Source organism: Typopeltis vanoorti, chromosome 6, assembly GCF_054136105.1.
Source record: "Typopeltis vanoorti isolate ZY-2024b chromosome 6, IOZ_Tvanoo_1.0, whole genome shotgun sequence".
NCBI classification, from domain to species: domain Eukaryota; kingdom Metazoa; phylum Arthropoda; class Arachnida; order Uropygi; family Thelyphonidae; genus Typopeltis; species Typopeltis vanoorti.
Genome location: NC_143554.1, coordinates 39,879,456 through 39,907,254, shown reverse-complemented (window position 1 = coordinate 39,907,254; position 27,799 = coordinate 39,879,456).

Genomic DNA, 27,799 nt, shown 5'->3' with positions numbered 1-27,799 from the left:
GACTCATTCTGATGCAATGTTCAATTTCAGTACTAATTTAGATTTTCTCTGATCTTTCTGCTTATAGAAATCATCAGTTGGAATTTTTTGGCGTTCACTTTGCGTTCGAGCATTAATGTCAACTCTGCCTTCGCTGTTTCTTGTTCTTCGTACCCAATGAAGTTCACTTACTCTTATCTATAGTTGCTTCACATAAAAATCGTTTAATTTGAGAATTTCAACAGCATTCACATTTTCATGCATCAAAAATTCGATTATCTGACCGCTTTATTTGTGAAAACTTGTAAAGACTTGCATTGTTGAATACATATGAAAAGTAGTATTTCTCGATAACATGAAAAATAGAACTTCGATCGTATACCACTGTACACTGCTTGGAAAGAAGTCAACGGACCCCCATTGGGCAAGGTGCATCGAGCAATGTAACGAGTCACGTGTTTGTAGTCTGTATATATTGGAGGAATATGATGCTCCCAAATCATGCAACTGTGTCCGATGATTGGCTGCCATCATTTCCCGATACGACTGAGCGTAGGAGGATTTTTTGTTGATTTTGTTCTGCCCATATTTACTTGTGAGGGTTTTCTTTATACTAATAACCACTAACATTGTTATATCGATTTTTTTTGTTGTTATACTAACGCTATAACTTGCTGGTAGCCCGTTCCGCGGTACGGGATCTGCACCGAGTGCTACGATTCCTAATTCTTTTTTTTTTCAGACGCAGAGACCCAGAAATGAGCAAGATGATCCCAGAGGAGCCCAGAGTCCTCACCAAAATCCTTAAAGAGCTAATAGGAGCTGCAAATATCTACCCCTTCATCGCTTACGGTGGAAGACGATTTTTAATTGTCGTTAAAAACGTAACTTCGAGAGAGAAACTTTTAGAGAGCTTCCCTGTACAGGGGAAGCAAATAACATCAACTATGGTAGGTTCACAGGTGAGACAATTCAAAATCGATTGCTTCCCCATGGGATACCTTGAGACTGGAGACGACGTGCTCATGCAAACATTTAGTAAGTGAGGAAAAGTGAGCAATACTAAAAAGAGCGTCTCGAAGGAAGATCCTGCGTAGTACTCCGGAGAAGTCACCTTCACCATGGACATGCGCTTACTAGTACCCAACCTCGTCAACATCGGAACATCAAGGGTAATGGTAAACTATCCCGGAGTGCAAAGACAGTGCTTACGATGCGGCTCGACAGAACATCTGGGAAGTGACTGCACCCGAGCCAAGTGTTTTAATTACGTAGGAGTTGGGCGCATCCCCCTGCCGAAAGTGCTCCAATACTGAGCACAAAATAACATTTTGTCCTCTGCGAACATTTGCAAAGCGGGCAGTGGCACCGACAGAAGCGCTTAACCCGCAGGCTTTCAGAAATACCGGTGAATTTACGGAACTTGCCAAAAAAATCAGCGAGGAGAAAACCTTAACGCAAGTAGTCTTGGGAAAAATTAAAAAGCCCCGTCAGCAACGACATCTGTCAAAGAAACTGTTTCCGCGTCAGCTACAACATCTGCTGAAGAAACCGTTCCCCCCCCCCCCCTTAGCCACTTCCACATTACCGTCGTCTACGGAAAAAACGGCTGTAGTCACAAATGAAGAAAAAGTTAGCATTCCACCAGCAAACAACACCAGAGGAGATTTCATCTGTTTCGGAAGAACCCGAGATCTCCCACGCAGTAACCAGCGTCCCCCCCCCCGCAAAAGAATCTTAAGTCGACAAAAATAACTGCCACCCCCTAAGTTACCATCCAAGAAAAGAAAGAAGGAGGCTTCTCCTAAAAAGGAGAGAAAACACAGAAGCTACTCCCGAAAAACAACAGACACAACATCGAAGTCTGGAATGGAGGTGGAAATTCCTCCTGAACGACAGGAAAGCATCAACTCAAAAATCAAGAAATATACTGGCTCTCAGTTCAATTGTTAACACTACACAACATCGAACAACAAAATCACAAGCTTTAAAATATAAAACAGTCGTCACGAATTCGAGTTCCTCTCGAGCCCTTGTTCAAAGCTGAAAGCCAGTCTACAGGGTGCTGAATATTCTGCCTCCCCTCTACGCACAGACTCTAATTAATTACGTCAAGCAGCTGAGAATTAAAGACTTAGGTCGAGTGTAACATCCAACCACAGTGGCGCACCCAGAGTGGGGGGCCAAGGGGCCCGGGAACCCCTAAAGAAAAGTAAAAAACACTAGAAAAATTTCCAAAAATCTTTTCCTAATTAAAATTCATTTTTTTTATTTATGTTGTGTGCTACTTATGAATTAGCGATCACTGCAGATGCTCAGTTAGGTCGTATGCGATGTGTAGTGTGTATTCGCAAAACGTCTACTCAACTCGCCCCCCCCCCCAAAGGTTAAATCCTGAGCGCTCGGCCCCCTCCAAGATTAAATCCTGAGTGCGCTACTGTCCAACCATATCATAATACCGCCACTCTCTTCTGTGTTACCTCCCTTAACATCAGAGGGCTCCGTTCAACATCAAAGAAAGAGGTGAGGAAGCTAATGCTAGCCTTTAACATCCGGCTCTTGTTCCTTCAAGAAACATACTTCTTTCACTACAAAGATATGCAGGAACTGAGCCAAAAGTACCCCGTAGCATCATTTTTGGATGCTTCAACACAAGAAACAGCGCCGGCGTCGGGTTACTTATTCTATACCCTCCAGGGGGAGGGGATAGAATCCTCCTCGGAGTCTTCCATAACATCCAGAGAGAGAGAGAGGCAGAGGGAAGAATACTCACCATTGAATGGAAGTACCGGAGTTGCACCACTAGGTTCATCAGCATCTACGCCCCGATAGATCCAACATCAAGCTCAAGACTCTTCCAGTCGCTTAACATCTACATGTATGGCGCCAATCATGTCATTAAGATGAAGGACTTCAACTGCGTGGCGGACCCAGCAAGGGATAAAGTAGGGGGGAAATCCCAACTCAGGCACTACTGGCTACAAGCACCTGGAAGTTCACTTAAGGATCTCGAGTTTACAGGTATCTAGAGGGCTCACAATCCCTACTGTCGGGATTACACGTGGACTGGCCAAGGAATCTGCACAAGACTCGACCGCTTTTATTTATCACCAACCCTTGTCTCCAGAGACCATAAGGCACGTCGACATCAAAGCTAACATCTCGGACCAGAGAATGTTTATGCACACCTTGAAAGAGGCGTGGTGATATAATGTCGTGTTGCAGGCCTGTCTGTTCGCCAAATTGTTGACAAATTGGACGATCCACGTATACAGTGATACCATACTGAAATGGAAGCGCAGGGATTCAACTGTAAGTGCTACCCGTAGTGGACGACCCACCACATGCTCACCGAAAGTGACCGTATCGTGCTGCGAAGGATAATTTGTAAAAACTGCCATTCGTCGGCAAAATGTTGAATGCGGAGTTCCGGGCATCGACTGGAATCGAATCTGAACAAAAACATACAGATTCGAGGCTCTCCACATGGATTTCCATGGCAGGGAAATTTCCATGGATTCCACCGCAATATGCAAACCCAACATTACCCAAGTATTAACGTGCACCTTTGTCTTCAGTAGTGCAAAGACGGATCACGTTACATCCTCTACCGAGCAGATGGTTGGTGTGGCAGATGCCCGGTAAACGTCTCTTACTTTAACGAAATCCCAGCGATTCCATCGATCGCTATCGTACGCTTGTGGAAAGTATGTTCGGTAGGATTGCTGCAGTTATCGCAGAGAAAGGAAGTTCTACATCTTATTAAGGTTGGCGCCATGGCTGTTTGTTCCTCACACTATGGTATCCGTTGACTTCTTTCCAAGCAGTGTATACTAAATTCCAGTGGAGGAATGAAAGGCCAAAACAAGACTAGACAAGGCCACTTCAAGCACTGTGTGCGAGCAAGCATTACTTTCGGGTCATCTCTCTCTCTCTCTCTCTCTCTCTCTGTCTCTCGATTACCATAAGCAATTTAGCAGTCAATCTCTCTGAGTAACTCTGGATTTCAGAGTGTAGAACAATTTTTAAAAAAAATGAAATCACAGCTTCATTGATCTTGATGTTTTTTTTTCAATTTTTATCTTAGAGATTCTGATTTTTCTTTCAGGTCAAAAGCAAATGAAATTTAGAAATAAATTGAAAAGAATGAGAGAGATGCGAATCGTGGTTGATTTGAAAAACAATCTTCATAATGAGAAATGAATAGATATGGAGAATCCATAATTCTAACTTCCAAACTTACACCAGTGTATCGAAGGTAATTGTTTGCACTAGGACCGGGTTTATATTCACTCTTCCTTCCTAAATAGGTGGCATAGGAGAAGAATCTCGTTCGATTTGATGTTAATACTTCAAATCAAAAACACTCTCATTTGAATTACATTGAAGGAAGTAAAAATCAGTGTTAGCCAAATTTCAGACCCTCCTTTCCAACTAGAACAATGTCATATAGGACTGAGATACGTGGTCAGGATTTAAGCGACAGCAAAACAGTGCATGAGAGCATGGGGAAAACGAACGCGCCCTTCTTAAGAAAGCTCTTAGTTAAGAAAATTCTACAAAGAAAGAAACAAAACTTCAGAATAAGGTTATAACTGCTCTCAGCAGACATACATTGGATTGCATTATACAAAACCAATTTACTGCGGATTCAAATCTCATCGTGGGGTTAGATGTTTGAGAATGTCTCTAGGTAAATGAATGTCATCGCATCGTAAAAGACTACAACTCGCTTACCGAAGGCCTCAATATCCTGAAAAGTTGGATGTTTAGTCCAGAGTAAGACTTCCGGATTATTTAATCCTTAGCCCACTACGGCAGATTGATAATATTTATAGTAAAGAGCCAAGAGGCTGTTTTTTCCGGCGGCGTAAATTAAGTTAAGGGAATAATAAATCCCTCATTATTTTAGTTTAAATTAAAAAAAAAAACGGTCTGGGTAGTGACCTCTCCTCATAATGTAAAACAGTAATACATCTCCTAGGAGCTGCGTTTTACATTATGAGAAAATATTAAGGATAGTGACGGATCTTGCTCCACCTTTGCAACGAATTGCCTTAGTGTTATGCTACCAGGTGATCACTTACGCCTGGACTCGCCGATAGTTCTTCGGCATGAAACTCTTAGATTTCGATCTCCGAGTTTCGTATCCGGCTTTAAAATAAAATCATGAGGATTTATTATCCCCTTAACTTAATATTTATAGTACTTATTACTACTATAGGTTTAGAATCTTTAGGTAGTAAGATTCACATAAAACAATATCCAAGATGGATGGGTAGACCCACCATAGCAGCCGGAATTACAACGCAACATTGACTGCCGAACTAGGAATTTCCTCGTCCGAATTCTGTTGTGAGGTTCGAGACTTTATTGTAACCAAGATGGAAAGAATACTCAGTCCCTTTCTTTCTACAGATAATCTACCAATCGAGTCTGTGGATAGCCATACTGTTTTTCAAATCCGTAATGGACTTCCAGTTATTCTGATCAATAACTGGAGACCAATCAGAATGAGACACGTCATCAAAATCACTCAGGTGTATAGTCTTCCAAATTTAATCTTTTTCTATTTTTCTGATTTACTCAGAGCTTAAGCTTTGACAAGTTTGGAATCTTTTTCGGTTTCGCATCCTAAGATCTAAGATTGACATTCAGTGAGAGTCCGATAACCATTATAAAAAATGAGCTTACTCCGTTCCATACACTCGTTTGATAATCAGTGATCTTCTGTCATATCCGTTAAAATTAAGAAGGAAAAAAAGAGGGGTTAAAACACAGCCTTCTTTAATCCCTTTTACAGTGATTAACACGAAACATAGTTGGCCTGTTTCGCGTTGGTACTTGAAGCCTTCTTACAGAAAGTTGGTCATTCATATGCAGTAAGAAGAATATCTGTTCTTTCAAGTACGACAAACTAAATATTGACGTTTGCAGACGACATATAAGCAAGCTGAAATTATCCTTCCAATCTAAGGGAGATTGATTTCTTCTTTGGCCTTCTAGGAAAATTTAGAAAATTTAGAGGACTGACAACCATCACTGACACACACACACACACACACACACACACACACACACACACACACACACACACACACACACATAAAAAAAAAAAAAACTTTCTGGAAGATTAAATTTCAAGGGCATTCTATCCATGCTAATCCTAAAGGAAAATCCTCAACTTGTTACTATACTCGAAATTCTATTCGCTTCGACTATTACTTCCGGTTCAAGAAGTCATGAAGATCTTGAAAACTTGGTAGATTGGGCAATTTTCCGTCTCCAAAGCTACAGTTTCAGAACGATAAGCTTTCCTGCAGAGCTATATATAATCAATATTACGATGTGACTGAAGCAAAAGAAAGACAACCCGATAGTAATCAATGTTTCTGGAACAACCGAGTTCAGGAAGTTAAGAAAGAGTTTTTTCACCTTCAAAGAACGTGGCTTCCGGCTACTACTATTCAAATTCCGCTACCTCGGTAATCCTACGTACTTAGGCTTTCATCTTCAGTGTTTTGGAATTGTAAATTTCAATGGTGAAGTGCTGAGTACTCCGTCTTTTATAACAATCCCTACGGCACCTCTTTCATTCTAATACGGACATATCAGCTATTAACAGTGAAACCTAGCACACGTTGGTTTTTATTTTAACTTTTTAAGTGTTATTCTATTCAACTCGAAAGTTAATCAAACCTATTGTCTAATTACCCTCGGTAGAATTTCCGAGATAAGTTCTAACACATTAACATTTATTTTAACGATTTCAGTGAAACCTTTTTTTTATGTTACTTCTACCAACGAAAGGTTAGGACAAATCAACCTATAGTACATTAGCACATAGTAGGTGGCTAAGAATAATTGTTTTAGTTATTTTTTGTATTAATTAACTAATTTATTTATTTATTTATTCTTTAATATTTTTAATTTTTTTTCCCGTTATCCAAAAACCCTGTTCTAGAGACACCTGGTGTGAGACCAAGCCACTTTAGACTTTCATTGAGCGGAATAATAGTCTTATACAGGGCGATTAAATTCATCTCTAGCTCTTAAAGGGAGTCATAAACATCCGTGCCCACGGCGGGATTACAACCCGTAGTCCGTTTGATTGGAGAGCGGATACGCCAACCACTCGTTTGACCAGACCAGCACTGACTTTTCTATGTGATCAGCAGTCATTACTGCGGTTGATGATATGGATGCCATTTCTAAATTTGTGCTTTCGACTGAAGTCATTCCTATACAACCTAGCACATGCTGAAAAATCTGGCCAAATTCAAGTCATCGACGATGATGAAACAACGAATTTGCATTGCATTGCATACACAGAAAAGATCCCTTTTCAATGACCCTGAAAAGGTTCCCCTGTGAGTACTGTGACTGAAATCCTTCCACCACTTTCGATATATATATATATATATATTAAATGCTAAAGATACCAAGCTATTTTAAACCTGGTTTTACTCCATTTCCCAAGTAAGCAAACAGACAAACAAGTCAAGTTTGCACCTGTAAGTGTTGCAAGTCTAGCTGACCCTGCACGTAGTGCAAGACCAAGGCAACTCATGGTAAAAGGAGAATAAGCTCTGATCACTAATCTTAATATTTACCCTTAATGTGCAAAGCACATCTCCTGCAGGAGATGTATGATGCTCTGTATTAAAGGCAAGGGGCCACAACCCAGACCGGTTTCGACCTTTATTGAGGTCTCATCAGTGGGAGCCAGGTTAGAAATACCAAGATTTTAGTAATACAGAGCTTATAAGTATTTTACCAGAACAACTTACCATAAGGTGTTTTAACCTTATTATATAAAAATCTCAGGAGGAGATATAAATGTAGAAAGTATTTTACCTTGGGTATAATATAATAAATGTTAAAGATACCAAGCTATTATAAACCTGGTTTTACTCCATTTCCCAAGTAAGCAAACAGACAAACAAGTCAAGTTTGCACCTGCAAGTGTTGCAAGCTGACCCTGCACGTAGTGCAAGACCACACTAGCCTTATTCATATATATATATATATATATATATATATATATATATGAATAAGGGAGTATATATATATATATATATATATATGCTTAAAAATCTGGCCAAATTCAAGTCATCGACGATGATGAAACAACGAATTTGCATTGCATTGCATACACAGAAAAGATCCCTTTTCAATGACCCTGAAAAGGTTCCCCTGTGAGTGCTGTGACTGAAATCCTTCCACCACTTTCTATATATATATATATATATATTATATATAGAGAAATCTCATTCATATATATATATATATATATATATATATATATATATGAATGAGAGAAAGAGAAAAAAACTGTAAAATTTCAATATTAAATATTAATATTTATTCTTTTTATATGATTGTTTCTTGTTATGCCAACTGATGGCAGTTCTTTATCCGGAGCAATTTTTGTCATGTATTTTTGCGCTTATATAGATAAACACGTATAATTCTGAGTCTAGCATACTGCCATTTTTCTGACACATTAAGTGCAGAAAACCTGTATATTAATTTAGTGTCACACCTGTACATTAATTTAGTGTCACAATTAGTAATTCAGTTCTCTTTATATTAAAAAAAAGCAGTATTGTTCATTTCGGTAAACGGAAGATTTGAGCATTTTGTGAATCACGGACATATGAAAAGATCAGAGTGATAGTTACCAGATATTCCAGCAAATTAAGTTGCGTTCGTATGAGAGTGGGCACATTTGGGTACGATCGTCAGTGATGCTGATTTCCTATTTCATAAGGTCACGCTAGTTTTCAGACGACCCCGGTAGTTTTTACGATAAAATAAGAGATCACACAACATACTCCATTGGCCACTTCAGGACTTCACTAAGCAAGATACTGTCTCAAACTGTATGATGCAAACCGGAAACCAGTACCCGCTTATTTCACATATATATGCTATTCTAAGATTTCTTTCACAGCTCAGACGAAAATTTTCGGTCTCTGGAACTGCTTGTTGAGTTTAATAGCGAGCGACCTTTTGAATGTTGGGCAGCATATTTTACCTCGTCATTCTCATTCAGCACTTTCATTCTCTAACCAACAGGTTGTGGATTCGAATGTTACTGTGGATGTGTTTAGGTGATATATGAATTTCATCCCCTGGTGTGAGACCGTCACCTTTCTGTATACTGTATACTGGAAATTGGAACTGTGTTGGGTTATTTCTGAATTCGGTAGAAGCACCTCAATCTAAGAAGCGGGAGTGTTATGTTTGCTAATTGTGTTTATTCTTCTGGCTGGATTCTTGTTTTGTGGTTGAAAAACACGAAATATCTTAAGAAGGCAATAAAACGGCTATTCTTCTTCAGATGAAAAGCCTTTATAAGGATTCTTCACGTTCAAAACAGGATTCGAACCCAGGCTTTTCCAACCAAACGGCATCGTTGTTACGTCTGAGCTTACGAGACTAAAACGCATAAAAAAGTTCCATGTTTTTTCAGCAGGATAATCCAATACTTATTCCACTCGTGGTACTAGGTTCACACCTTTGGTCGATGGAATGCTCAGAAAAAAATTGAGTAATAAAAGCCTAGAGTTAAATTAAATTCGAGACTTACACAACACCTTTGCGTCTGTATGTTAACTGTGCGAATTACTCCTCACTATTTGCCAATAGCAAGGATTCCATGAACTAGAATGCATTCATTTCAAGATACAGCGGGAACTACTGATACGCCCCAAACTATTTTAGACTCCAGGCACTGTTGAGATTAATCATTTTAACTTCCAAATGAAAATGCGATATGGAAAAATGCAAAAATTATTGCAATTATGAAAGAAAGTGATATGAAACATAAAAGCTTTAATTCTAATATGCAGGGGCGAATGCTGGTCTTGAAATTCACGCTTGCTTTTTTTTTATCATTCAGGGAGTGAGACGTGTGATTGAAGTCTCTGATTAGTGGATAATGAATTACTGACCATTTAAAATTATATATTTAGAAATTTATGTACATTTAATCATACAAATACAACATGTATTTCACAAACGATATGCTATCTTTTTCATAGCTACTTGATACAAATTCTACCCTACGGTCTTCTTTATGAACTGGTCAATAACATCGCCAATAAAAAGTTGGTTGTAACTTAATTTTCCCAAGCAACACGCACACTTGTAAAGGCTGACTGAAGCTCACTGGCTAGAGCTACTTTGACTGCGTTTGGTCTGTGTTTAAGACGACGTGAAGGGAGCGGAAATGGCTATGCGCGCGCATGAAATCACAGTGCTGTAGCTAGGACCTGGAAGCTCCGACAACCGAGCAAGCCACGGTAGCTTTGACTAGATGAGCAAGCATCGGCCTTCGATACAGAACGCAAAGCTCAATTATTGCGTGCAAGCTTAAGACGTCTTCTGTCTACAAAAATAAAAGCCTAAATGGAATGTTTATATATGCATGCATTTATTAACAAATAAATATTACTTCTTTCTCAAGTAATGCGCTTGCGCAGCAAGCAAGGAGAATTCGCCTCTGCTAATATGAAGCGTTGACTAACATAATATTTATAATTTGTAAATAATTCACATTGGTACAGAATATGTATGATATAGTAATTTCATTACCATATCTTTATTAATTCTTGAACAAAAATAATAACATCTGACAGATCAACGGAATCATTAAAGGTTGACTACTGCATACTAACAAAGATTTTATTATTGCGTCGTAAGGGGAATTATTTCATATAAATGTTGAATATTTCTATGTCTAATGTTCAATTTTTCCTATGTGTTTGCGTTTGTTGTCCTCTAAGATTCGGATTCAAAACGTTTTACTTATTTATATATTAACTGTCTACATTTCTTCATGTTTTGTTTTATTTTTTGTGTTCTCACCCTCCGCTTCTAAACCATTCAGCTCAAAACGAATGAGTCCTAAAAAAATAAATTTATGTTCGAAATCACGACAAAAAACTGGGCACGATAGGAATTTTACGTTTTAGCTATTACTTTAGTTCTTTGTGATTATCTTACTGGTTGTTTGTGTTTTGTTATACTAGTTTCCATCTCAAAATGTCAGCTTTTGTTTAATCTAACAGCGTAATTCACAAAAGTGATTAAATAGAAAAATCCATAATTAAAACGGTCACGCTTTGTCTCATACTAAACTGACTTCTCGGGAAGAAACAAATCAATAATCATAATTACTCGTTATATTATGTTTTTGTTAAATGTTGCTCTATCTTGGCACTGCTTTGAAATTATTAATGCTGGTCGCATTAGTTATACCTCAAAAGAAACAGGGTAGTACTAAGTTATATCAAATATAAGTTATATATCAAAAACTCAGAAATGCTGATTTTGCCAGCCTTAATTTGGATAGTTTGATTTGAGCGTCATTACATGTAAGGCAACTAAGAATTCCAGTATTTTCCAATATATGTTTGTTAATTAGGTATTCCCCGTCCAGTCTGCCTGTTTAAAGGGATAAGAAACCAAATTTCCGGGAGAAAAAGCCTTACCCCTTCATATGAGCTCGATTTGGAGCCATTAAATAAAAGCGGAAAGCCAATTGGAAATACAAACGCCCAGTCGACGTGCTTATTCGTAAATACACCGACTGCTAAAAGTGTGAATTGCACGGATCCAGCTAAATGCATGTCGAACCTAAGACAGACATTAGCAATATGCATGTCTGCTAAATGCATATTGCTGATATTAGCAATATGCATGTCTGCTAAATGCATATTGCTAAATCCAGCTAAATGCATGTCGTAGATTGTAAGACAGACGTTAGCAATATGTTAAGATTCCTATAGTGTGCCCAGGTTAAGACGGAGATATGCATATACTTGCCTTGTTACGTAAGATTTAGCCATCAGACTGACGTTCATTGAAAACTTGAGGGCTACTGACTGCACTTGCATATTTTGTAAGTTTTCTATCAGACCATGGATTGAAATATTTGGATTACCTAATATCTGCAGCCAGACTTTTATTAAGGAGACCTCCAGCAGACCAAATTGTATTCTTGTTCGTTTAAACTATAATAACACAGTGGTAAAGCATGGTAGAATTTCTTCCTAGCCGAAGCGTCAACCAGTTACCCAAGCACCTCCTCCCGTTGTTTTCGTCACAGAACTAGGGCGAACAGCGAAAAGTTAGCTAATGGAACAAATGCCAACTCAATATCAACAGATCTCAAGCATGACATCACAAACATAAAAAGAATCAACGGAAGAAAAATGAGAGTAGCAGACGCTTTGGATAAGTATCAAATCGACAAAATATCTGTTAACAAACAAAAAACAAGTCAGATTTTTCTAAGCAACAAATACAAGATATTATATTTAGGCAATGAGGATCAGGGAAGAGAAGAAGAAAAAGAAGTAGCTACAGTGTTCAACTTCTTGAATGGAATGGAATGTGGGCTAATAAAATGGAAACTATACAATGAGACTTATTTGTACTTATGGTACGTCCCACAGAAGGGTATTCTAAGAAAGAAGTAGATGAGTTTTTCTAGACACTAGAGAAACAGATGATACAAAGAAAAGCTAAGAAAAATGATTATAATTGCTGGATAAAGCATAAAGCATAAAGCTGTGCACAAATCCTTTCATACGTCCAACGTAACGATGTGCGTTAATTCACATGGGTGAGAGAAGCAAGAACATATCATTGACTATATTGTTATTGATAGTGATATTTTCAGGAGTTCAAAACATACGAGTATACAGAGGATTTCAAATCGGAAGTAATCACGATTTTGTTTTAGGCAGAACTAAATCGAATATCATATTGAAAAGAAAGTGAATAAGAATTTTTTTAAAACAACAGATCAAAGTTAAGCAGCCTTCAGAGTTAAACTGTAGACTCAAATACACAAATGTTATTCAAGAAAAAAATGAACGTTTGAAAACAAGAATCGTACCATGGATATTTAATGGCTAACCCTCAAGAAAATATTGTTTGGTTCAACTAGACAGGCATGCAGTGAAGTTTTCTACAAGGATAGAAAAATTAGAACTCCATGGTGGACGGTGGACTCAGGTATTTAGAGACAGCCACTGTGTAAAAAAATAAATAAACAAAAGACATAGACATAGAAGACTGGAAAGAGACAGCAATCTAATCCAAGATGATTAAAGTAGAGCTCTCAAGGTATCATCTGTAAAAAGAGAAATGAAACTGATTGTGAGAATTAGAGGAATTTCCCTATTAAGTATTCCTGATAAGATCTATGAAAATATACTTGAGAAAAAACTAAGAGAAATTGTGGAATAGGAAACTTATAGAACAGTAAGTTGGGTTCAGACCAAATTTAGGTTGTCAGGATCAGATTTTCGCTTTAAGAAAAATAACTGAGATATCATGAGAATATAGCATGGATCTGTATCTAAGTTTATATATCTAGAAACGGCATATTACAAGGTGCCAAAGAGAACGCTGTTCAAACGCCGCAGTTAAATGGTGTAAATTGGACAGTACAGAGTAATACATAATCGATATTTACGTTGTAACTCAGCAAATAGAATTGAAGGATGTACAGGTAGATGATTTGACATAAATTCCACTGTTACTAATTTATATGGATCACATTACGAAGGAACACTCCAACCAGCCATGATGTCTATAGACGTCCAGCAAAATCTGGATACGATTCTGTAACACCTATTGAATAATATGAATAAGAAGTGCAATTTGGTATCACTATTTCATCCACCACGACCGGTAGAGTTACTGTAGATATTGATCTCAGCTCTTTACTTGATGCAGATAATGTTATTCTCCTAAATAAATACAGTAATAGCCTGCAGGGTTCCTGACTAAAATGAATAAATGCTGTAATAAATTTGATATGAAATAAGCAATAAAAAAACAAAGAAAGTAAAAATGGGAAGAAACATTGAAAACATCGACTGCATCCTGAATGGAGAACCTGTAGAACAAGTAAAATATCTCAGCTATTTAGGCAAAATGTTTAGTGGATATGGCAAATTAAATATATAAACAATGGAATTAGGAAAGCTGGAATGGTAGGAAATCAACGGTATATATTTATATCGAATTAGTCAAAAAAAAAAAAAACTAAGTTAACTGTATACAAGACAGTGTTCAAAGTAATTTCATCTTATGAAACAAAGATTAGAGACCATGGATATGAGAAAGATTAGAGGAATGAACAGATGGCAGAATCATATTAAAAACGAGGATATTACGGATATTATTGAAAGAACTTGACATTGTTAGCAATCAGAAATGTGTTAGAACAACTAATCTCAGATGGTATGGTCACTTGAACAAAATGGGAGAAGAAAGATTAGTAAAGCAAGTTTTTTCTTTCCTTTTTTTTTCTTGCTTGATTGCATGAATCTGTATCTAAGTTTATACAGATGTATATCTGTTTAAACTTAGATACAGATGTATATATGTATATCTAGAAACGACGTATTACAAGGTGCCAAAGCTGTTCAAAACGCCGCAGTTAAATGGATATAAGATCTGCTAATATTGGAGTCTCGACAGATTGATTTGGAAGAAGACTGTTGATAGGAAGTTAGTAATGATGTAACTTTTTCGTGCAGTACTATCACAATATCCTCTACACCCCGTGAGCGTACATATGAGGAATTCGATAATGATGATAAACTTTTCCCACCTATGAATTGTTTATCAAAATAAATATTCTTTTGATTCGACAACAAATTATTTTTACAACATTTTGGGAGAAGGAGAGGCAGTTTCTGAAAAACAAAAAAAAAATTGTCTGGCCTTTTGCAATCTCAAAAAAAGTTTAAGAAACATTGGCATATATTGTACAGAAACAATTCAAAGCATCAGATTGCTGAATTGTTACAACAGTAAAAGTACATTAGAACAGCGGTGTCGCAAAGAGAAGTGCACGAGCCACCCAATAAATAAAGGATGGAGTGATCCTTCGAATTAGTCGAGGCCGCCTTTAATTGCCTATTTGAAAGAGCCTTTTATCTTTGAGCAATGATCAGAGCCACCATCTACAGGGAATCAACACGTCCATGTAAATTTAGCATCACTAAGCATCGCATTAGGTTCTCGTGATAATAAAGTTATTTAAATGTACTCACAATAAATCGTGTAACTATGGGAACAACCGCGCAAATTACTACTCGCTCAAAGAGATGACTCTTGGAATTAGCCGAGTTTCTGATGAAACAGCTTTTCACTATTGGTTGAAATAAAGTTAATTATCTTTAACGAACAACTTCGACCTCGTCTGGGCCAATTAAAATTTCCCTTTGTTAGAATTAATCTTCTTTCTTTGTTTGCTCAATGATAACACCACCACCGGAATCATAAAAGATACTCCGAAACTCGATCCCATCATGCATGGAAATGAGAATCCGCAACAACAACTGAACACCGTAAAAGATACGTCAGGAAGAAAACGCGATCATTAAAATTTATGGGACAGTTTTAAATCAGAAGCGTGTACTGGAGTATCACTCCTCAATAAATTACATATTTAATTCCTGTTTTAGATTAAATATCCAAGCGATAGACAATGTTACAATTTATTACCTAACTGAGACGTACATTTAAAAAAAGTAAGTAAACTAGCAAAGAAAAAAGGGTTATTCACAATGCGTTAAGCAACCTAGTTTTGCAAGGATGTCTGTGGTTTAATTTTTCGTTGTGTAATGCACAACTAGCCGACTGAAGAACAGCAAAACCATGTTTTCTATTCTTGATGCAATAAAAGTCTATGGGGAGGAAGAAACTAATAAGCACTCGCAATAATTTCTAGTTCGATTTTACGTACTCCTATATACGTCAGGTGTGGAATGTAATATCCTCAAGTAAACTATGATATCCGAAACTGCGATTTTTTGCATGTGTCTCGCGAGAGTGTGATGAGATTGAATTTTGTTTATTTTTAATATTGATACGACAGGTAGCTAACACAGATGTATTCTGTATATTGCATTAATCAAAAAAAGTATATGGTCTCTCAGGGGGACCCTGTAACCCCTAGAGAGCGCGTCCCCTGGGTGGCGGATAGGGGAGCCCACCATGTGTGTGTGTGTGTATGTGGTGGTGGGGTGGGGTGGTCCGAATATACTGAATAAGGACTCGTGGACCAACAGGGGTATAAGGGGCAATCATCTTGATTGTATGGGAAGCGGCACTCCCATGGACGCCCTAGCTGGATCTATCCTCTCCTTCTACTTTCAGGAAGATCCACTTACTTTAATCTTTCCTATAAGGCCTTATCAGCCAACTCTTCTTATTTTATTACCCTTATGCTATTAGAGTACTCGAGGGCCATGGGGTCTTTTCATTTCTGGCCTTACAACTATGCCCTCTCTATAAATCTTACTATAATTCTTCTATAATCTACTCTTTCCCCTTCAGTATACCCTATTCCTTTTATAGGTTTAAATTCGGAAGAAGGCTAGTTCAGAAGCCTTAAGGTAGCAGCCATACCACTGTACTATTCCATCGTCAGGCTAGTCCCCTGACATGGAGAACATAATCTTGCTTGTAAGCTGACAGAAAAAGATAATCGGATTGAATCTATGGGAAACGACCCTGGAATGGAAAAGGTAAAACAAAAATGGAAACGACATATTACACATAGCAAATAATTACACATAGCAAACTGGAATGTAAGAGGAATAGCGTATGAAGAAATAGAATTAGACCAATTATTAAATGAAAGAAATTTTAAAATAGCAGTAATCACTGAAACAAAAAAGAAATTAAAAGTAACTATGAGAATCGAAAAGTTGAATGTGATATACAGTGGAGTCGACAGAGACCAAAGAGCACAAGCAGGAGTCATGATTTGGATTCATAACTCCCTTTCAAAACAGTTAAAGCATTATAAATTATGGAATGAAAGAATAATAGAAGCTAGAATAAAAACAGATAGAGGCTATTTAACAATAATTGGTTTATATGCCCCAGAAGAAGGAAGAGAACAGGATAATTTGATTTTTATAATCAGCTACAAAACATGTATAATAAAATAAATAAAAATTATTACGTAATTTTAGCAGCAGACTAACATGCAATAATTGGAAACACGAAAATTAATAATAATATAGGAATACATGGAGAACATACTCTAAATAGGAATGGTAAAAGAATTGGTTGACTTTGTAGTTTATAATAACTTAAAAATAATGAATTCCTTTTATAAACATAAAGATATACATAAATATACTTGGGCAGCAAGAGGATGGAAATCAATATTAGATTACTTCATATTAAATGAAAAGACATCAAAATTTTCATTAGATGTTAGAGTTCACAGAGGATATGAAATAAGCAGTGACCACTTCCTTGTTAAAATAAAATTAAGATTACCACCTAAATGGCTACAAGTAACAAGAACAGAAAGAAAAATTGAAACATTTGTTTATAAAACTAGACTATTGAATGACACAAATGTACAATGGCTATATGAACAAAGAATTAACCAATATCTAGATAAAATAAAACAAAATGAAGAAATAGAAATAGAATGGCTTAATATAAAAGCGATACTAAATGCAGCAGCAAATGAAAGCTTAGGGAAGACCAAAAAATTCAATAAAAGGAAAAAACTGGAGATCTGGGAAGATATAATCAAAGAAATAATCAAAAAGAAAAAAGAAGCCGATCACAAATGGTTAAGCAGTAAAAGATTAGAAGATGAAGTAAAACATAAAAGAATAAGAACCATAGCTAAAAGAGAAGTAAGAAAAAGACATAGAGAATCATGGAACAAATAAATTTGTTTCTAATTTAGAACATGATTTATATAAAATAAGGCCCAATGTATATAAGATTTTGAAACACTTAAATGCAGATACTAAAGAAAACATAAAATTAAACACTGAATTGAAATTAGAAGAATTTCTAAATTACTATACAGAACTGTGGACAGACAAATATTTTAAAAAAGACAACTTGCACATAATTAACGAAAATGAAAAGGAAATAACTAAAGAAGAATTAGAAATCAGCCTGAAAGAAACAAGAAACGAAAAATCACCTGGAGAACATAAGCTAGGTTCAGAACTATATAAATACGCAGGAACAAGATTCAAAGAAAGACATTATTTTTAAATAAAATTTGCTCAACTGGTATCCCCCAATAGAATGGAAAAAAATCAATTGTGATTCCTATCTTTAAAAAAGGTAATAGAGATGACCCTAAAAACTATAGAGGTATCACTATACTAAATTCCTGTTGCAAAATATATAGCAGAATCTTAAATAGCAAACTAATGAAATATTCCGAAAACTTTATTTTAGAAGTACAGAATGGATTTAGAAAATGCCGATCACGTATAGACCCGTCCTTTTGCCTAAAATTAATAATAAAGAAAAGAAGAGAATACAGTTTGGAAACATATATTACATTTATTGACTTTGAAAAGGAATTTGACAAAGTTAAAAGAAATACAAATACCAAATAATATCCTAAAAGCTATCACAAGTATATATGAAAATAATCAAATACAAATAAGATTAAATCACGAGCTATCATGACGAGAGAAATAAACCAAGGGGTTCGACAGGAATGTCCACTCTCAGCAACTCTTTTTAATATTTACCTAAATGAAATAATAATAAAATGGAATAAAAATTTACGTCAAGGTATTAAACTTTCTCCTACTGTGAACTATTTGATCACAAAAGAAATGAAGAAATTATGAAAGAATTAAACCAAGAACCAGTAATAGAAAAAATTAAAAATTATAAACATAAAATGAATGGAACACGTTCAAAGAATGAAAACAGAAAGATTACCAAAACAAGACTTAAAGTACAAGTCATTAGGAAAAGAAAACCAGGACGTCCTCTCAAACGATTTAACGATGACTTCTAAGGCCGGAACAGGCCATGCTAGGCCTAAATCCTTGATACGCATGATGATGATGATGATGAAGCATATGGTAGTTTACAGCATTCATATACCTATTACTTTTCCTATTCGAAAGTGATACAACTGAGTTGAAGTCCCCATAAATAAATAAATCCTCCAATGTCTTTTTACTCTCGAAAGGAATAGGTGGAACTCCTTTAGTCCTATGTTTTTTTTTTTTTTTTTTGCAAATTGGCTAGTTTCTACCCTGGTCTGTCAAAGATATCTGAGCGCACAGATATCGATTATTTTGAAAGCACTGGAACGAGAGTACGACAGATAGCTGTCATAATGTGATCCTAAACCCTAGTTAGTATATTGTCGTCTGAAATTGTATGAGTTCTGCGGTCGATTTTTCTGAAATGCAGGAGAGGCAAGTAGGATTTTTCCCTTTCCAGTTTCCTCCCGTAAACTGGGAAAAAAAAGTCTTTGTAGACTCGTGGGTGGTCTCTGGACAACTTGAATGAGATAACTTTACTTCAGTTTCACAAATTTTACATTACAAAAGCCAGAAGTTTGCAAAACCAATTATCAAGAAAAGTTGCCACGCATTCGCTGTTTCTGGCCTGACTTTCCTATAACTTCAAATTTGCAAGGAATCTTAAATTTAATTTCAAAAATATGGTAAGATATTTACCATTTCTATTACTTCATTGGCCAAATAAGACATTTTGCATGTGGCACACGTTCCTATTTTATTCATCAGGTATGAGATTAATGTGCAACAGAAGTGATGATTTGTTAATGCGAATTCTTCCCACGAAATGTAGAAAATCAATAGTAGATTAGGTGGGCTAAAGGTTAAAAAAAAAAAAAAAACTAACATCCGTGGCTCTACTGGGATTCGAACCCACGATCTGATAGTGAGAGTAAATAAGTAATCCATTCCTCCGCTTGGACTGCATCACTGATAATATCTTAATAAATAATTCTATTAGAACTTACCCAAATTTATAGTAATATTATATTACTCACTAACTACAAAATAAAGAAATCATGAACTTCTCTTTCATGAGAATCTGAAAAAATGTATATTGCAGAAACGTAACAAAACATACCAATGGTGTGTGAAAATATACTGTGTTATACGTATAAATGCTTGAATTTTTTCGAAATTCTATACTTACAAGGTTTGTTTACTCTTGAGATCTTCGAATGCATAACACCAACGGCGTTTCAAAAATTTGGGGATATTGAATTAGCCAGAGTATTATTACGTGATATGCTTTTTGTTCAGTGGAGAACAAGTCTGACCTAGTTTATTTGTATTTCAACTTGCAAAAGAGAAATATTTGTATATTTTGTTTAATTCTTAGGAATGCATGAATTATAGAATTATCTCTGCAACTTTTCTGAAAATTACGTCTGTTGTCTGTTGTAAAGCGATACTATTTTGAATTTAAGTTTTTCTAAATAGTGGATTATTTCTTGTCTCCCAGTCAACAGACTTAATTTTCTTAAAATCGATAATATATGTAAACACGGAAGTATTTCTCTTTTTCAAGTTGAAATACAAATGAACTAGATCAGACTTGTTCTCCACTGTACAAAAAGCATATCACGTAATAATACTCTGGCTAATTCAATATCCTCAAATGCAGTGACCCTTGCATGTTTCAGCACGACAATGCTCCATGTCATACTGCACTGCGCGACTGGTTTCAACAAAACAACGTGGAAGTGTTGGACTGGCCGGCTTGCTGTCCAGACCACAACCCATCGAGCATGTCAGACCACATCGATCGTCATCAGCATCAGAATTTGGAGAGGAGGGGCTTTGCGCGAGGAGTGGAAAAATATTTCTGTTGTTGCGACATATCGGAAAATGGTTGAAAACATGTCCCGAAAGGTAGTTGCTGTTATTCAGGCCTATAATTGTCTCACTCGGTACTAGAAAACGCATTAAAACTCAGTAATTAAAACGCATATTTTTGACCACAACTAGGTGCCAAAATGCTTCTGTAAATATGTATTAATATACGCAGTTATGGAAGTGAGACCAGTGTTACTCACTATGGAAACAGACTGACGACACAGTTACTTAGTACACTTAAGCAAAACTTAATGTTGCCATGACTACGAATATTTGTACTTAATGTAAATCTTCATTTAATTTCTGGTATGGAGACCACATATTTCTAAACATGAAAAGATTTATGAATATAACAATACAACTTGACATGCTTCGTAAGTCGTCGTACTGATATCATCGGGGGGGGGTACAAGACTTGTATTAAAAAAGACTTAAAAATGAATTACGCAAAACAGATGTTATATGATCTGATTTTCACTTTCAGTCGTTTCCAACCGTAGGCATTGCCCACAAAGTATTCTTCCTGGTGAGCTTTTTACAGTAGTTTACCATTGCCCCCCCCCCCCCAATTTTATCCGGGCTCGGGACCGGATAAAATTAGGGGGGGGGGGGGGTTTGACTGTAATCAATGTGCGTTCAGGGGTCGGTTTGCCTTTCTGGGGGATGAAAAACCCGAGTTTCCGGGTGAAAAAACCCTACCTCCGTACGAGGACCGGCTAACTCACCTTTAGTCGAAAGACAGATGTTATGAACTTCATCAAACTAGTACATATAAACGGAGTGACAAACAAACAGGCAAACGTTGTATTAACTAATGTGTACTCGTTCGAGCAATGCTGGTTGTAGCTGCCACATTTTTTGTGGCATAAAGCATGTAATAACCCAGGTGAATGTAGAAGTAAACCTTGGTTTCTGATACATTGTGTGGTGGGTACGAAACATTTCTAAGGATTTTTTAATTTTCTTATAAAATAGCTATGATGGAGAAAAAAAGAATCTCTTCCACTGCTGTATAGAGCATTTCTGTGTGTGTGTGTGTGTGTGTGTGTGTGTGTGTGTGTGTGTGTGTGTGTGTGTGTGTGTGTGTGTGTGTCTAATTCTGATCTGTTCCTTTCGTTTTGATGAATGTCCTTCACGTGCTGAAACGTGTACCTCTTCAGACTGTCCCGTGTGGCCTGCACAAGAAATACCACAAGAGGAATAAAAATGTGATATACTCCTGGTTTCTTTATAGCGGTGAATGTAAAAACTTCAATCTTATACATTGGGAAAGAAGCCACTTTGACTTTGTAATCACGACGCAATGCTGCAACTTTATCCCTAGCATTTTTGGTAAAAGGTGGTGTAATTGCATTTTTGCAATCTTGTTTATCTGAAGTAACTATCGTAGGCTTATCAAGAATTTTGTTAATCGCCTTCAGTTCGTACCTAATGAAATTATTCATTCTTTTTTTTCCTAAAAAAATAAGAAAATGTAACCTAATCTTATATGATTATATCTATCATAAATGTGGAGTTAACGGACTTCACGGATTTTTATTTTTTATTTTTTATTAAGGTTGAGGAATTTCTTCCATTTACAATGGGACGTAATGAAACATCCGCTTTGTGGATTTTTGGGTGAAAAAATCCATATATAAATTCCTGGGATTAAAGGATGAATAACTTTATGATTAAGAAAATTAAGAAAATTTAAAAAATTCTCAGAAATGCTCCATACCCACCAGACTACTTAATAAAACGCCATGTTTAATTCTACCCCCAATTTCCATCAAAAATCTAGCACTCGCAATAGTGAGATATGACACACTTTATTTGACAGAACTTGGCAGCAATTAGTACCATTCGAATGCTAGAACAACAGGGATTTTTATTTATTTGTTTATTTTTTGTCATTGTTTATACACTGCTTAAAAGGAAGTCAAAGAACACCATCACAGGCAAAGTGCATCTCACCACGTAAGGAGTAACATGTTTGTAGCTGGTATAAATTGGAGGAGTATGATGATCCCACGTTAGTGCAACTGTGGCCGGGTGAAATGGCTGCGAGAAGGGGAACTGACGGGATTGTAAATAGGCGTTGTGATAGCAGACCATGTTGCAAGCCTATCTGTTCAGCAAATTGTTGAAAAATTGGGCCATTCCAGATCAACAATCAGTGATACCAAACTGAAATGGAAGAGCAGGGGAATCAACTATTAGTGCTACCCGCACTGGACGGTAGGGTGCCACACGATATGTAACGATATGTAAAAACCGTCATTCGTCGGCCGAGATATTCAATGGGAAATTTCGGGCATCGACTGGAACACGAATCTGCACAAAAACATTCAGTGGTAGGCCGCAATATGTAAGCCCCACATTACCCGAATCAAGAGGTATACATTGCTCTTTGCACCACGTTTCAGTGGTGCAAAGAGCATGTACAGTGAGACGTGGAAGCTTGAAAAGCTCTGTCGTGGTGCAGCGAATCACGCTACACGCTCTGCCGGGCAGGTGAACTGATGGGGTGTGGCGGATACCCGGTGAACGTCTTTTACCAGAGTGTGTAACTCCAACCATGAAATTCGGAGGTGGTGGTGTGATGGTATTGTCCCGTTTTTCGTGGTTTGGCTTCCGACCCCTGTTCGTGGTGACACATTCTAGACAATGCACTGCTTCCCACTTTGTGGCTTTTCTACGGGACTGGCCATTGTCTCTTTCAGCAAGACAATGCACTGTGTCACATGGCCGTTGCTCTGTAATTGCGTGGTTTGTGGACATGAACGTCCCACAAGAGTCCAGGATCTCATTTCATGCCTACAGGAAGAATGGTCCAAAATTCCCATTCATTGCTATCGTACGCTTGTAGAAACTATGCTCCGTAGGATTGCTGCACTCATCACTCATCATGCGATGACTGGACTGCGATGCGAGAATGGACGTCCTACATCTTATTAAGGTGGGCGCCATGACTGTTTGTTCCTCTCACTATGGTGCCTGTTGACTTCTTTCCAAACAGTGTATGTACTAGTTTGTTGAAGTTCTTATAAAATCTGATATGCGTAATACTTTTTTTAGGCTTTTTATATGTCTTATACACCATTGATGCAAATCCGATGGTTTACGAAACATAATGGTTTATATTGTTTATTTTCATGTATATTTATGTTAATATTACCATGAATACTTGAATGAAAGGGAAAATGTCAATGTCTTTAAAAAGTGTTCGAGAGAGAGAGAAACAGAATGAAGTGCTACTCAGAGCATACTAAATTAATAAATAAAATAAAATGCATTTGTAATCTAAACATATCTTGTATATTCCGAATACCTTGTATCTTTGTGTGTGTACTCTCTCTCTCTCTCTCTCTCTCTCTCTCTCTCTCTCTCTCTCTCTCTCTATATATATATATATATATATATATATATATATATATATATATATATATATATATATATATATATATATATATACACACATAACGATCAAAATTAAAATTTAAGGCCTTGTAGAGCACCACTACCTAGTGATCCAATACTGCGAAACTTTGCAGGAATACATTGTGCGCCATGCGTAAGCGATATCTGAGAGGGAGGAGTATGTAGGTATAGTAATTTCTATATTTGTAAGTAGGAGAAAGTGACAAGCATAAAAAACACATTTTTATTCACTTTCATTATGCATTCACGGGCTGTACTACTGTTTAATGTGCTTCCCCTCTCGGTATGTGTTCAAAGGCAGAACGCAGCTGGTCGAGACTGATGTTGCGCACATGCTGCATTATTCAGCGCTGGCAAGACAGTTATCAGGGTGATCACAATTAAACCTGGTTTGAGAAATTCACGGAGCCAGAAGTCACAGGGGGGGGGGGTCAGTTGAAGTGAACGAGGCGGCCATGCAGTGGAAAACGTATGGCTGATCAATCTGCCTTCGGTGAAATATTTTCGAAGAACCTCCTGTACGAATCGACCGATGTGTGGAGGAGCCCCATTCTGCATTAAAATGATTGAATCCATGCACAGGCACTGCTACAGCTGGGGCACACAAAAAAAATATTTATCATATCGCGATACCTTTGGGCAGTAACTGAGTAGGTTACAGGATCCAACTGGCGACTGTTCTTAAAGAAGAATGATCCAATGATAAACGAGGCTGTATCCCCCCCACCCACCCATCCACACACACGCACGCACGCACGCACCAGACTTTGGGTGAATGCAAAGGAATTTGTTGGATTGCGAACCACAATTCATCATACACGGCCATGTAGTGTCCGACTCCACTCGAATAAGGAGAGTTAAAGCAAATGTTAGTCGTCTTTCAAAGTCCTGCGGGTTTACCCCTGTGTCAGGGTTATCTTGATTTGGTAGGAATGCCGAATCTTCCGTGGAATTTTCCGGACAGTTATGTAAGGCGTATATGTCTGATACAGCACATGCACCGCATGAACCAAAGATGTAATTCGTCGTCTGCTCCACAACAGCAGCAGCAATTTCATTCACTTGTGAACTGATTGGCTTGCGACCTCTGACAGCTCTAACTCCCAACTATCCTGTTTCTTTAAAACGACTAATCATTAGTTGCAGAGCACATGGAGATAGTAGACTTCGTCGGCATTTGTTCAGTTGAAGAAATTCGCTGAAATTCCCCTCCATCGTTAGTTTTTGGCATGACCGATCACTTTTTTTTAGTTACCAATAGAAAATGTACTTAAAAATAGGCATTAAAAATATTGTTTTTCTTTAACTTCAAACAAATCATCATTAAGAACACGAGGCGAAATGATAAATTATTATAATAAAAATAACTATTGGAGAATTCAGCAGTATGTATAAAAATGACCAGGTTACCTATGTGTACTTTTTTGTTATCACCGATAAGTTTGTCATTGAATTCCCTTTGAACTCTGGTGAGCAGAAAGTGAGGAAAGAATGGCGTATATGTGTGTGTGTGTGTGTGTGTGTGCGCGCGCGCGCGCGTGTTATATATATATATATATATATATATATATATATATATATATATATATATATATATATATATATATTGCACACAAGCTGTCACAAACACCCTCTCGTATCTATATCGGCTGCGAGGGAGGAATTCCCTGCACATTGTATTGATGATTGCTTTTCATGCGTATTGCCCTCGAAGGTAAATGTCGGGGATCGTTGAGTTTCCTTGCGTGACATTTCACCTTAATGACTGCCACAGCTGCTGTTGCAAGTGAACTGGAAACCATTTATTTCTGTTCTAACGACGCATTTCTCTAGAAAACTTGCTTCGCTATCGGTAATTTCGTACACCTCCACACAAGTACTGTTTCTTCGGATGAAAACTGACATTTACAAAAATGATTAGCTTTTTATGAAAAGTAACCAATGTAACCGAGCTTACTATTTATTGATATAGTTAGAAATATTAAACGTCTGACTTGATATAATTATAGGTTTTGTATCAGAAACATCGCGCAGAATCGAATAAGCTAGAATTTCGCAACTGAACCTTAAGTTTTGAGGAGACTGTCCAAAGTCCATACAGCAAAATGTAATTTTAAAACCAGTTGAAGCTAAAATTAAATACGAATAATAATTATTAAACTGGAATCTGAAATGGCTCGAAATTCTTTCTCATTAGATGACCACCCAAGCTTTGCAATTAAATTTTAGAAAATAAATCTTTAATTTAACTTTCTAATTTTTTTAAGCTGATTACAGAGTTAGTGAATCTTTGTCGCAGAAAACCAGAGTTTTTTTTTTTTTACTCTATGAGAAGAAATTCGGATTTTAACCACTCAACTCAGAAAATTTGACAGTAAGAGAAACGCGATATTCATACTTTAATACTAACAAGAATTACGAACGCAAGATGGTGGCTTTTGTAAGTTTTATTCTCTTTACCCTCTCGTCTAGCATTCAGGCATAAATGTATTCAACTCCGACAGATGACTATGGGTAGAAACGGGTTGCCCACCAATTTTCAGAAAGTTATGGTTAGAAATGTACAAGCTCATCCCTTTGGAGAAAAATATTAGGCTAGTGAATTTACTTTATTTATTCGGGTCGATCAAAACCTGATAATTTCGTGGAGAAAAGTTATGTTATTATGTATTTCTCACCTCACGGGTAGTTAATAATAATAATAATAATAATAATAGAATTTCCATGTTGTTTTTGCGAATTATCGGTTACTGTCATATAAATTCACGTCAATTCTATAACTTTCTTGCTCCTTCGTTCTCATTTTTGATTGCATCATAGAAATTCTATTAAGGAATTTCTAGTAACTACATATCAATATTATCTGTGTGAATTGGATAAAATTTCTTCCCAGTGCAACGATCCAATCACCTAATCGCCCTACGCGATTCTGTAAAGATACGTACATTGACCGTCTTATGTACGAGTATATATATAAAGTTCGCAACCGGAGGCGTAATGTATGACCACTGGAAAATTAATTAATTTAATTTAATTAAAGGAGAGTTTACTCAAGGGGATTATACCTAACAAGCTTTATCGCTTATGTTACGATGCAATGGATATTGGAATGTAGAAATTATCTGTTCTGCTCTGCTGATCTAGGCGGTCAAATATCTTTCGACATTTATGTAGAAAATCACAACTGAGTTGGAGTAACAATTATAATATCGTAATCATTAATTTTATTGAGTGAATAAATTGATGTGTCTATCTTCTTTCTGAAGCAATATGGAGACCTTTCGAATTCAAATTCATTTCGTATCCTAGTACTTGATGTGTACTTTTGAATAACCGAGGTATGATATTTTTTGAAACTGTACATAAATACTTTTATAATTATTTCCAAGCCTAAAGCCCACTAATTCAAAAGAAAAATTGACATCTCTGTGTATTTATTTTGAAAATTATATTATCTGCTCTAAGTGACAGAACAGTCCTTTCCACTTAAAATCTACAATAACTTAGTAAAAACGCAAATATTTTTCGGTGTCTCACTCACATTATGCATCTAAATCTTCCGGTGAATCGGTCGATGTGTGTCCTCTTGTACTATAATGATCTGAAATAATGAAGTTGTGAACATTTCCTTACATCATGAAGCAGTCAAGTTGTGAGCATTATTATAGAAATTGATGACGTTTCTGGCAGAAGCAGTTGCATTTATG